The following is a 13,023-nucleotide window of genomic DNA, read 5'->3' on the forward strand; positions in this document are numbered from 1 at the left end:
CTTCCTGACCCTTCTCACACAAAAATAAATTTTAAAAAATTTAAAAAAATAGTTCTTCAAAGCATAAAAATTTTCTCCTTAATAATTGGTGGATGTGAAAAACATTACCATTGAAATCTACGTGATGACTTTATATCCATGCTTAGATGCCAAGGAGCTCAGAAAGTAACTGGCTGTGCCTAGTAATAATCAGATATACAGAGATTAGAAACACATGTGCGAACATCTTAGTGTCAATTGCATTAAAAGTGAATTTTTCTGTGTGAAACTATTTTAATAATGAAATGGAGATCTTTTTTAAAGGTTTAAAACCTCATTTAATTTTATGTCTTAAAGGGTTTATACTGAGTAAAATATTGTATAACTGTATTAATTCAACTTAAGTCTAAAAATTTACAGCCAGTGCTAAAACAGATGCATCTTAGCTCTGGAAATTGTTATTGAATATGTCAATGCTGTTGTTGTGAAATGCTTCTTCAGATTTTATGGTTATTAAATAGAATTTTTCTTAAAAAAGAATATTTGAAGAATACAGAAGCATGAAATACACAAAAATTCAGTAAAAATAATTTTTTTTTAAATTTGTATTTTCAATTATGTGTGTGTGTATGTTTGTGTCATGTATATGTACATGAGTGCAGGTGCCTGTGGAGTTCAGAAGTGTCAGATCCGATCCCTCATATTCTAGTTTGCTTTTCTCTTACTGTGATAAACTATTCCCTAGTGAAGCAATTGAGGGAGGAAAGGGTTTATTTCATCTGATACTTCCAGGACACCATTCATCACTGAGGAGAGTCAGGGCAGGAACTCAAGCAGGAGCAAAGGCAGGGATGCTGCACAATGGCTTGCTTCCCAGGTTTTCTCAGCTTTCTCATGCAGCCCAAGACCACCTGTGTAGGGAAAGCACCACCCACAGTGGGCTAGGGACTCATGCATTAATCAGCAATTAAGAATATGCCTCAGAAACATAGCCACAGGAAAATCTGTTCCAGGAAATTCCTCAGTTCAGGTTCTCTCTTCCCAAGTGACTCTAAATTTGTGTCAAGTCAAAAGCTGAAAATAACAGTCTTGGAACTAGAGTTACTGGTAGTTATCAGCCTCCAGAAGTGCATGCTGGGAACTGAAGTCAGGTCCTTTGCAAGAGCAGCACACACTCTGAACTGCTGTGCTATTTCTCCTGTCACCATTTTTAATAGTTTTAAAAGTGATTATTGTCTTTAAGCCTGTAATATTACTAACAAACTTAACAATCATATTTGTAATACTAATTTAATGCCTCTGGTTTCTTCTTATATATTTAAAAACCACATTTCTATAATTATTAATTCAACTGTTTAGTCCATCTAATACATACACATATATATATACACATATATATATAATTTCTTTTTAAAGTAATATGGTATCTATCTTTATAAAAGCTTTAGTCTTTTGAAAAGACATATCTGATAAGTTTTTATTGATTAAATGATGTTATTTTAATAAGACAAGATATGTAAATTAATCATCAATGAAATTTAAACTTTGAAACTTTAAATATATTATTTTGGAAATCATAGTGATGAATAAATATTAGTCATCCTTAGTAAAGAATTTAATCAGAATCTTAGAAATTTCTATCAACAAGGAGGAAGAATTTCCAGACCATGAAAGTGTCTAATTCTCAATTTCATTTGCTTTAGGTGGTACAAATGAACAAGTTAAGGATTTACTTGGCATAGTTGAGTATCCAAATTTGAGATCTTTTGAGCAAAAATGCTACATTTAAGCTTACGTGATTTCAAAAATAGATGAAACCCAAGGCTCATGGCACAGCAGAACAAGGAATAGAGAGAACACTAATGCATCTCTCATCAGTGAAACTTCCTCATGCAACAGAGGGTGATGCACACAGAAGGCCATCACTAACCAAAGAGTAAAGAATAAGAGACTGCAGAGTGTGTGTCCTAACGATACGACTCCTGTATTAAACCTCACCTATCCATGTCTCAGGGGCCGTTGCAGAAGAGGGGGTGGAAAGATTGTAAGAGCCAGGGATGGTGCATGATTAAAAGGAGAGAGTCCTCCAGGCCCCTGGAAACTTGCTCATATAATCTTAAAGCAATAGTGACAGCATACATGAGACCCATGCAAACCCAATCAGACAAAAACCCAGCATAGAACTGGAGAAATGGACAGGAGGTTCCAACCTTCTCTGAGGAACTATTGGCAGCTGATTACTGCTGGGTGAGGAAGAATCGATCTAGATAGGATGACTGGACTCTAGTGAGTGAACTCACACTGAAGGACATTTGGGTATAAAAATTTGACTCACTAGGCCTTGACATGTATGACAAAATGCATGGCATGCTGTGGTGTGGATGGGGGAGGAAGTCTGGATATCATTAAGATGCATTATATGAAATGTACAAAATTCAGTAAAAATATATGTTGAGAAAAAAATAGGTGTAACTAAATATAAATACTAAACTCAGTTGAGTTCATTTCTGTCTTAGTTACTGTCTATTGCTATAATAAAAACACTGATCAAAACCAACTTAGGGAGGAAGGAGTTTATTTGGGTTACAGCTCAGAGTCCATCGTCAAGGGAAGCTAAGGTAGGAAGTCAGGGCAGGAACCTGGAGCACAAACCATGGAGGAACTCTGCCCACTGACTTGTTCCACTGGCCTGTGCTCAGCCTGCTTTTTTCTACAACACAGGACCACCTACCCAGGGGTGGCACCACCTACAGTGGGCTGGGTCACAGCACTCAATAAACAAGAAAATGGCCCCAGAGACATAACCATAAGCCAATCCAATCGAGACAATTCCTCAGTTGAATTTCACTCTACCCAGGTGTGTCAAGTTGACAACTGAAAGCTTTCCAGCAACAATTACAATCACTAATTTGGGATTATTTCATTATTTCATTTGTAGAATTAAGATGGCCTTCAGAGAATGTTCAATATCGAAATATACAAAGTTAGGACTGTCGAAGCTTCTAAGACATCAAAACCCCTTAGAGTTATATAAGAAAACCGAAATTCAGGGTTTCAAATAAACTTGTCTGAGATGATTTATCTGTTTTCAAGGAAAAATTGCAGGAATAAAAAGCACATTTTAAGTTTATTCTTATTTCACATAATGTGAAGCTTGAAACCAAATATGGTTTTAACTTTCATCCCTAAGTCAGTGTTATAATGTGCTTTCCTTTCCTGTGATGGAAATGAGCGACATGCATCCAGGGGCGTCCACAACCCTCAGCTTCTAGAAACAATTATGCTTCTAGAAACATTTATGTGGCTTTGAATGAGAGTCTACTGCAGATCAGTCTCAGTCCAAGATTGATTTGGGGAATTAGAAGAATAAATTTACCTTTGAAGTCCTTGAATATTCAGATGCTTATTGAGAAGATACTATCAGCTGGGGCCCTTAAAACAGAAATCACAGTCGCCATGCTCTTTCTTTGTTTTGATTTTTGTTTCGTTTTGTTTGCTTTCACTCTTCAAGAAAGAGAAATACTTGACATAACCTTCATTATGAAAGCTAGGATTCAAAGGCTGGCATCCTCACTGCTAAGAAGGAAGGTCATTATCTGAACTGACTGAAGGTGGTGACTGTATTTAACAAAAATGATGTGCTGGTTGAAGAGGAGGCTCATGATCATTTTTGTGTCTCTGAATCCTTTCTCAGTTATAGGAAAGTTGTTTAATTTGACAGTGGGTGAGCAATCTGTGATTCATAGATCCAGAAACAAGAGAGGTTGTAATTTTCTGGTCTTCATTACTGAAATCAATAAGCAAATTATACAGGAGGCCATGTGTGTCCGAAACAATAAAGTGAGGTTGCCAGGGCCTGCTTTGTCTGTTCCTTCCTTCACAAGGGACCCCAGGAAAGCGGGAATTAAAATAAATAAATACAAACAAACCAGCCCTGCTAGCTATTTATCTTATTGATGTGGACTATGTTCTACTGCAGAATAAGAAACCACTGCTTTCCAAAGCTTGAGAAACAATGAATAATGAAAGTTGTGCAGAATTTATGTGTGTGAGACTCAAGTCTACGCAGAGGGTTGAATGCTGGGAATGGGAGTGGGCTGATGCAGGCACATAATTTATTCAAACATGGCATTAACGAGAAGCTGAATTATTATGCTCAAGCCTTCTCTTCCAAATTAAGTCACCATATGCTGACTATACTCAACATTTTTGCCTCATAAATTATGTAGCAAAAAATACTTTATACATGAATCACATTTTGTTACACTCAGCTGAGTGGGTCCATGTAACATATTTTGAGTTCAAACCCAACTTTCTTTTTTTTTTCTCTGTATGCATTCCTTCATTTTATTACGATTTTTGTAGAGCTTTAATTTCATTTAGGCACTTTTAGATGCTGAAAATGTTTTCATCAAAAATTCTTATGGAAACAGAAATCATTCCTTATTTGAAGCACAATATATGAAAATATCCCTACTCAAATGAGAAAACATTTTGAAAGCCAATTATATTTTTTTCAAACAATTTGTTGATGTGTGGATATGGGTTTTAAAGTGATTATTAATACCACTAACTTTTAGCACAGTTTTTGTCTAATATTACCACATTTATTCACAAAACAAAATGTGCTAGAGTCAGTGGTGAAATCCTAGAGTAACTATGCATTCGAAATGACTAAGGCTGGCCATTATTCAGCCTCTATACATGGGCATGATGCATAAGTAAAAGGACAATTCACTTTCTAATGTTTGCAACACTAACTTAGCTTGAAATACCTTTGTCAGAGAATGTCCAACATGACAGGAGACTGCAGTAGGGACTTAAGGTGAGGGGAATCATGTTTGGGGAGAAAACCACAGCTTGTTGATATTTTAAATATAGAACCACAGCTTGTTGATATTTTCAGTTAAGTTTGATGACACTTAAACCAGATTTCACATATAAAGGATTATGATATAGGAAATGTGTGTTATTTTAAGCTCCCGTTTATGATAAATGAGTGAATGTGGTAATGTGAAACTAATACATGATAACATAGGAAAAAATTAATTTAAAAAATAGTAAAAACAGTGTGGGAACCTAAAAACCCCACCTTGCACAGGTCCAAAAGGAAGTTACTGGAGGCACGGCCTGGCTTGCTTTGAAAGTCTGAAGAATACTTCCGCACTGCTGAGGAGTGCATGATCAGCGCGTGACCATCCCTAAGATACACCCTCAGTGGGGAGTTCCAGGTGCCTGTATAAGCTTTGTAACACCTGCAATAAATGAGTCTCTGCCTGACTAAGACTCCCCGTTGCATCTGAGTGTCCCCGGGTAATGGGGGTGGCATGGGCTGGCGAACGGCGTACTTATGCATCCCCAATCCTCACTTCACCAGGGATCACTGGTTCGAACCCCCAGCAAAACAGTAAATAATAAACCATACTAAGGAAAATCATTTAAAATTAGGGGGAAAGTAAGAAAGTTGTAGTGTGTTCATTCTAGAAATACTAGACCATGATGTCATATAGGTACTTTGTGTAACAGTTTCAAAGATTATTTGTTTCTAAAATTATGTATCTTTTTATTTTATTTCTTTAATTAAATGCTCAAGTTTTTTGAAGAAATGTTAATCTTGAAGATTTCACTTCAGTAGAAAAAATACCTTCAAAGATACTGGCTTTGTTTCTCTCTGAGTTATGAACATTGTTAGGCAGTTTCCAGTTTAGAACTAACCTAGCAACCTTCTGCCAGTACATTTCTTCCTTGTTATCTAGAGTTATTGTGTACTTTTCTGCACATTCATGTGCACACATGCCATAATGCACTTGTAAAGTTCAGCAGACAACTTGAAAGAGTCAGTTGTCTCCCTTCATCACATGGGCCTCAAGGGATTGAACTCAGGCCATCAAGTGTGGAGGTAAGCATGTTTACCTGTTAAATGATCTCACTGGCACAATTTTCTTAATATTTTACTTAGCTTACTCATACTTAGTTAGCAAATCTTTTACATATCTTAATTTACATTGGGGTACGTCATATTTTTTAACACTTTATTCTGTTTTGAGGATCTCCTTATATAGCTCAGACTAGCTTCAAACTCATCATCTTTCTACTTCATCCTCCCAAATTCTGGGTTTACAGGCATGTACCACCATATATGGCTCATATGCTTTTAACTTTTTAAAGGATCCATGCTAGATAACCATAATGAATTCCTTTTAGAGTTACTGGCAACTCTGGGGACCAGTTAAATTAAATCCATTAGTGAAAAACAAATACAAATTAATAAATATTTGAAAATGAATTTGGAAAAAATATTACATAATGGTTGACAAGAAAAAGTTTTGATGTTATACATAATGTTACCAAGTCTCTGAATTAACTTCTATTGCCATTTATAATATTCTTGTTGCTTCCAATTTTTGAGGGAATTTATTAGCAAAGGTATACTAAACAATCGATGTTTTAGGAAAATGGCCAGTTTTGTAGTAACATACCCCTTATTCTATGCTCCATGAACCTTAGGTATAGAGATTGCATTGTAGAAGTGCAATTTAGGCTTAAAGATCTCCCAGCTAGAATTTTGCAGTTTAACACATATATACAGGCAAGAGTTTGCCTTTTGTTTTAGCCTTAGAATAGATCATTGCTCCTGCAACACTAGCTCTGCTAGAACTAATCACACTTCCATTAATTATACATTATTACACTGTCCCTCAAATTGTGGCCAATACATTTTCCTGTTAAATTTTAAAACAGCTCCAATTCTGTAGCTTAGAGCTAACATATTTTATACATATCACGGTTATACTTGAGAGGAATCTGAGATCTTAGAGTACAGTTTTGAAAGCTACATTATTGCCTCATTCTTTAACTGATTTAGGTTAACGTCTGTAGGACATGTTTTAGTTTATTCACAGAACTGGGTTTATCATGATTGTGATGATAAGGCCCTTAGAGTCTTACTGGCTGTCTGCAGAAGGTCACTGACAGGAACTAAGGCGGCACATTGTTTGGCCTCTTGTTTCCTCATCCCATTTTCAGAGACAGAAATGGAGGTTCACTTCTTAGGTAGAAACTTTCAGACCCATCCATCTGCCTTTTTCCCTCATTTTTTAGGATTCATCTAATAAAATAAGAGTTACCAAGGTAACCCAGGACGTCTCCCCATGTCATGGTCTGTATGCTCATTCACTTCTGCAAATTCCCTTCTGTCACAACATGTCACAAATTTAGTGAACTGGCAGGTTCACATCTTGGGAGGCTTGATGTTATGCCTGTAGCTCATTAGAGCAGTAAAATTCATTGACTATGAGTCAGTTTATGAAATTATACATCCCTTAGTCAAGCCAGTTTTAGAATATGTTCCATGATCCCTCAAATGTGATGATTTGTAGGTAAGTTCTTGAACTGAGTCCTAGGCAGGCATTGAATTCCTTTATGTTTTTGTAAATTTCTATGGTCAGGATACTTAATACTAACACCAGTCATGACATGTGATCTTTAACATTTTGATTATTACAGCTTAGCACAATGTTTTTGAAATACATGAATACTTGGTCTAGCATGAATTAGTGAATTATACCTCTTGCTATTCTCCTTCCGTCCTTTCTTCCCTTCTCTCTCTCTCTCTCTCTCTCTCTCTCTCTCTCTCTCTCTCTCTCTCTCTCTCTCTCTCTCTCTCTTACTCTAGGTCTTGCTCTGTCACTCTTCATTCTTTCCTTTTTTGGGACATGGTCTCAAAATGTAGCCCTGGCTGGCTTAGAATTCACTGTCAACCACGCTGGCCTTGAACTTGTAGCCATCCTCCTTTCCTGAGCCCTGAATTTTGTGTTCACAGGCATGGACCTCTTTTTCCACTTTCTAACTTATCCTGTTAGACAAACTGGACCTTTGACCCTTTTAAGACCACCAAGAGCATTGCTAGATGAGGGTCTCATCCATTGCTCTAAATGTACACAATTCCCCTCAGTCACAGCAGAAACTTGTACCCTCACAGTTTGCCCCATATGGGAGATGTGGGGCAGCTGAAGGCAGAATGACCTTGTTTCCACTGGTCTCACCAGAAGTTCTGACATTTTAAGCATCTGTGACTCTCAGGTTTAGAGCTTGGGTCATTTTCTAGAGCGCTGAATAAATGATTTTGTCTGTTTATGCAGCTTTCTAGTTGCTTCTTTTCAACTTCCCTAATCTCATTTAATAACACCCAATATCTCAACTCCACTTACAACTTTTTTGAGTACTCAGTCAGACAAAAATCTCAGCATAGAACAAGACAAACCATCAGCAGGCCCCAACCTTAGCCAGGGGACTATTAGTAACTGATTACTGCAGGGGATGAGGGAGAGTAGACTTTGTTTAAGGGATCACTTTAGATAGGCTGACTAGATTCCAGTGGATGAACTTGTACCGAGGGACATCTAGGTACAAATGCTTGATCAGAGAGGAGTTAACATATATGAAAGACTGTATGAAATCCTGTGGGGAGTATAGGGGGAGGGGTATAAAGACAATAAGATCTATTATATGAAATGCACAAAAACTCAATAAAATATTTTTTTAAAAGAAAATTAAGTGATACTAAAAAATAAGAAAAAATAAGACCTTGATTATTATGACAATGCATACTTGTTAAATCAATATGACTCAAAACAAGATGGTATAAAGAAATACGGGCATTGAGGGGCTAACACGGTAAGAATATTGCTGTTTCATTTACTTGGAGGGTGTAAAATAGAAAGGTCACAAGCTTACAGAGCTGCAAGGTGACTAATGGGGACATCAGTCCATTGTACGAGGATGGACAGATCATTCAACTGATAAATTGAAGCAGAGACTAAGTAATTGGTGACAAATTTTATAAAAGATCATGCTTCTTCTAAATGTGAAGCTTGCATCCAAGGCATCTTTTCAGGCAGGGAATAAATAAACCCACCACCAGCTGACTTCTTCTTTAGCACCGTAGTTGAAAGATGAATATGGCCCAAATATGATGCATTTATCTATGCTGCCACCACAACTAAATTCTCTCAAATTAATATTACTGCTACTCTCCTCTGACAACCTCCATAGGCGTCACAAACAGAAGATCTATGGCTTCTCCAAGCCTGTGAAGTGTTGGCTTGATCTCTGCAGTTCATCTTCTGTCACTCTGTTTTTCCCATGCTTCATTTTGTAAACTACTTATAAACCACATTAGCTTGTTGGTGATGGTGCACTAAACTGCCTATGCATTTCTTTCTTTTTCTTTCTTTCTTTCTTTCTTTCTTTCTTTCTTTCTTTCTTTCTTTCTTTCTTTCTTTTTTCTTTGGAAAAAATAATGGAAGTCTATGGTTACCATGGTCTCTCTTATTTGCACAGTTTTGTCCTTTGACTCTCTTCTTATTTCTGAACTCCTTTCCTTCAAATCTAGAGTCTTGATGTTCTTCTGTAAGAGAACAGGCTACACCCACCAATAAGATTCAAGTGCTTTCTAGAACTATCAAAACCATGTCTCGTTTTGTTGTCCCAGATTCCTTTAAGAGAATGTAAACACGGGGTCTGGTAGAATCTTCTTTTCTAACTTATCTCTTCTAATTTTCTTTGATTAATAAAATCCTTAGCTATTTCATGTACCTTATATCAAACACACAACCTGCTTATTTATACCTGCCTCTTTTCTGTGTATGATTTTCCACTATTCTTTCCTTAGGAATTCCTTTAAGAGAACTCACAGGGAAAATGACTCTTTCCAGGATCTAATGAAATTTTCATATCAGTTAAGAAAAAACTGACAGCAGATTTATTTTATCTTTAAAGAAGATGTCCCACTAATGAACAAAAGGACTTTGGTAGAACAACTCTTTCCTGCTTCCTCCAAACTTTAAAAATTCTCAGAGTAATATCAAATAGAAAAACAGCAAACACTTCAGAAGCTGATGTCTCTGTTTTTTTTTTTTTTTAAATTGAGACAGGCTCTCTAATAGCCCAGGTTGGTCTCAAACCAGCTATATGACTGAGGCTAGCCTTAAACTCCTCATCGTCCAGCCTCCACTTTCCAAATGGTAGGATTACAGGAGTACACCATAACATCCTGTGTAAAAAGTGCTAATCAAATTTAGGACCTCCTGCACATTAGGAAAACCCCTTACCAACTGAGTTACACCTTCAAACTTATAATGACGTTTTAAAATTTAAAAGTAAAACTAGAATATTTACTAGAAATAACCAATGCTCCATCTGAAACAACAGTCATAAAATAATAAAAGAAAACTTTTGTATAAGATACAAACCATGAGCAGAAAGATTAGAATAGCATACAAAAGGAACATTAGATTTGCAAAATGACCTCAATTTAGTAATTAGTGAATTTCTACTTGTTTCAGCTAACAAAATAATCCTTCACTTTAGCACAAATAAATATCACATTTCCCTTTAATCAGTTAAACTTTTTATGAAGACTTGAAATAAAGTCACGAGGTAAATTTTTGTCTCTAAAATTTATACTTTTGATCTATGGTGTGTTTATAATAAAATATAGTGTTAGAGAGATGACTCACTAGTACTTAAGAACACTGGCTGCTCTTGCAGAGGACCCAGGTTCAGTTCCAGAACCCACATGGCAGCTAACAACCATTTGTACCGTGAAATCCAACACATACGTCTGGCCTCCATGGGTGTTGCACCACATGGGTACACTTATATACACGTAGGCAAAATGTTCATAATATAAAATAATAAATAAGTTAAAAAGAGTAAAATAAAATATATAATGTGCAGGTTTTCATATTTTATATTTCATTAACTTTAAAGTTTACTTTGAATCATCAGATATGATTTCCTAATTGTAAACTTTGTTAAAAGAGAACTGGAAATTGAGGAAGATAATTCATATTACCAACTGTTTAACAAATATTTACAGAAAGTATGGAATTTCCAGTAAAATAAACTTCTCAGATAAGATTATTGCTTTCAAGGATGATTCAGAACCCCTAAATATAGGAACCTAGTGTCTTTTGAGTAGCTATGTAAAAGAGAACTGTTAAAATCTAAAATAAGATATACATTCTAAAATTATATTTATGCTCACACATTTCCTTTCAAGATAACTTTACTTCCCTTCTGATTTACCACATTAAAAATATTGCCTAATTCCCCAATTCTTGACACTTACTTTGGTTCAGCCTGTAATCATTTATTTTAACGCTTTTTCTATTTAAAGACTGTGATGAGCAGCTGCTGCTGTGGAGGACTTAGTGCTGCAGCCAAAGGGATTGTTACAACCCAAAGCAAAGTCGTCTTCTGCTCCCCACCTGCTTCTTTGGCTTTCTTCCATGACTGGTATGTCTTCTCATGCCCAGGTAAAAATCCAGCCAAGTCTTAACTTTCATCGTTGCAAGAGGCCATTGTCTATCTTGGGTGTTCAACTCATTTAATATAACTAATAGGCCAACTGCTAACGGAACACTTTTCCTTTTTCTGAACTTAGATTGAATCATTATAAATATTCATTGGTTTTAAAGGATTCTAAAGTGTGCATATATCAGATTTTTCACTAATTTTTTTAAACTTCAAGCTGTTAGAGTAGAAATATTGCAATATTGGATTTGCCTACCAAGAAAGCACAGTGACTGTTAGTGCAATGTAGAAACCTAATTTTACTAGTGATTTTTCTGCCTTTCCCAAGGACTCATCAGATATCCTCAAACTATGAAAATATTCTCTTATGATTCCTCAACTGAAAGGTTAAAGACACTATAAAACATATGTATTAAAACATAGTTACTAGTGACATCATCAAAGCCCTGCTAACACATACACACACAGACAATATGAGTGTTGAACATTTGTCATTACAGCCAAAATTTTCTTTCACAAACTGAGCATCTTAATCATAGTGACTGGAACATCTTACCTGTGCTAGTAGTTTCCGTCTTTGCTTTTACTTTAGAACTTCCATATTTTACATTTAATTTTCATAGTATTTCTTGTGTGAATAAATTTCCTTCCCTGAGGGACAGTAGCTATTTAATTATTTCAAACTCTTTATGTTTGGGTTAAGTTAAAATCTGCTCAAATTGGGAAAAAAAGTGAACTCCTTTAGTAAGTGAGCTCATTTGGAGCAGAAATCGCATTTGGCATAAAACCAAAACTTCAAGAATAAGAATTCCAATTCCAATGTCTTTTTAACCAAAATAGCCCTTGAAAAAGAGGTGTACGACACTATAGGAGTCCAATAAACAGAGTAGCTATAGACAGACCAATATCTGAAGCTACAGTTAAAAAAGAATGGTAAAGGTCTACAGCAGTCAACTTTCATTGTTTTTGAACAGTGAACCAAGTTCATAAAGCTGGTTAATAGAAAAGCAAGTGGTTTTTCTTGAAAACTTTTCCTTGGGGCTGGAGCGATGGCTTAACAGTTAAGAGCACTGACTGTTCTTGTAGAAGATCCAGGATTGAATTCCAGCATCCACATAGCAGTTAACATCCATCTGTGACTCCAGTTCCAGGGGATCTGACGCCCTCTTCTGTCCTCTACAGGCACTGCACAACACAGGAGCATTTACATACATGCAAGCATAGCACTCATATACACAAAATAAAAATAACAAAAAATTTAAAAAATTTTTATTTTATTTTATCTGTATAATTGTTTTGCCTGCGTGTATGTAAGTGCACCAGTGCATGGAGTGCCTGAATAGGCCAGAGAGGGCATTGGGTCATGTTAGTTTCCATGTTGGTGCTGGGAACTCATCTTGGGTCCTCTGGAAGAACAGCCAGTGTTGTTAACCTCTGAGCCATCTCTCCAGGCCCTCCTCTATCTTTTATATTTTTCTTTTTTGAGACTGGCTCTCATTATATGCACTTGTAGTCCTGACTGGCCTGGAACTGATTATATAGACTAGGCTGTCCTTGAAATCAGGAACAGCCTCCTGCCTCTGTCTCCTGAGTTCTGGAATTAGGGGCATGCCTTAACATGTATGTGTATGTGTATGTGTGTGTTTGAGAGAGAGAGAGAGAGAGAGAGAGAGAGAGAGAGAGAGAGAGATCCTGTATGTGTGTGCCTCTGCGCCCTGTGGGGGG

The sequence above is a fragment of the Nannospalax galili genome, unplaced genomic scaffold, assembly GCF_000622305.1.
Source record: "Nannospalax galili isolate Female #2095 unplaced genomic scaffold, S.galili_v1.0 scaffold46, whole genome shotgun sequence".
NCBI lineage: Eukaryota > Metazoa > Chordata > Mammalia > Rodentia > Spalacidae > Nannospalax > Nannospalax galili.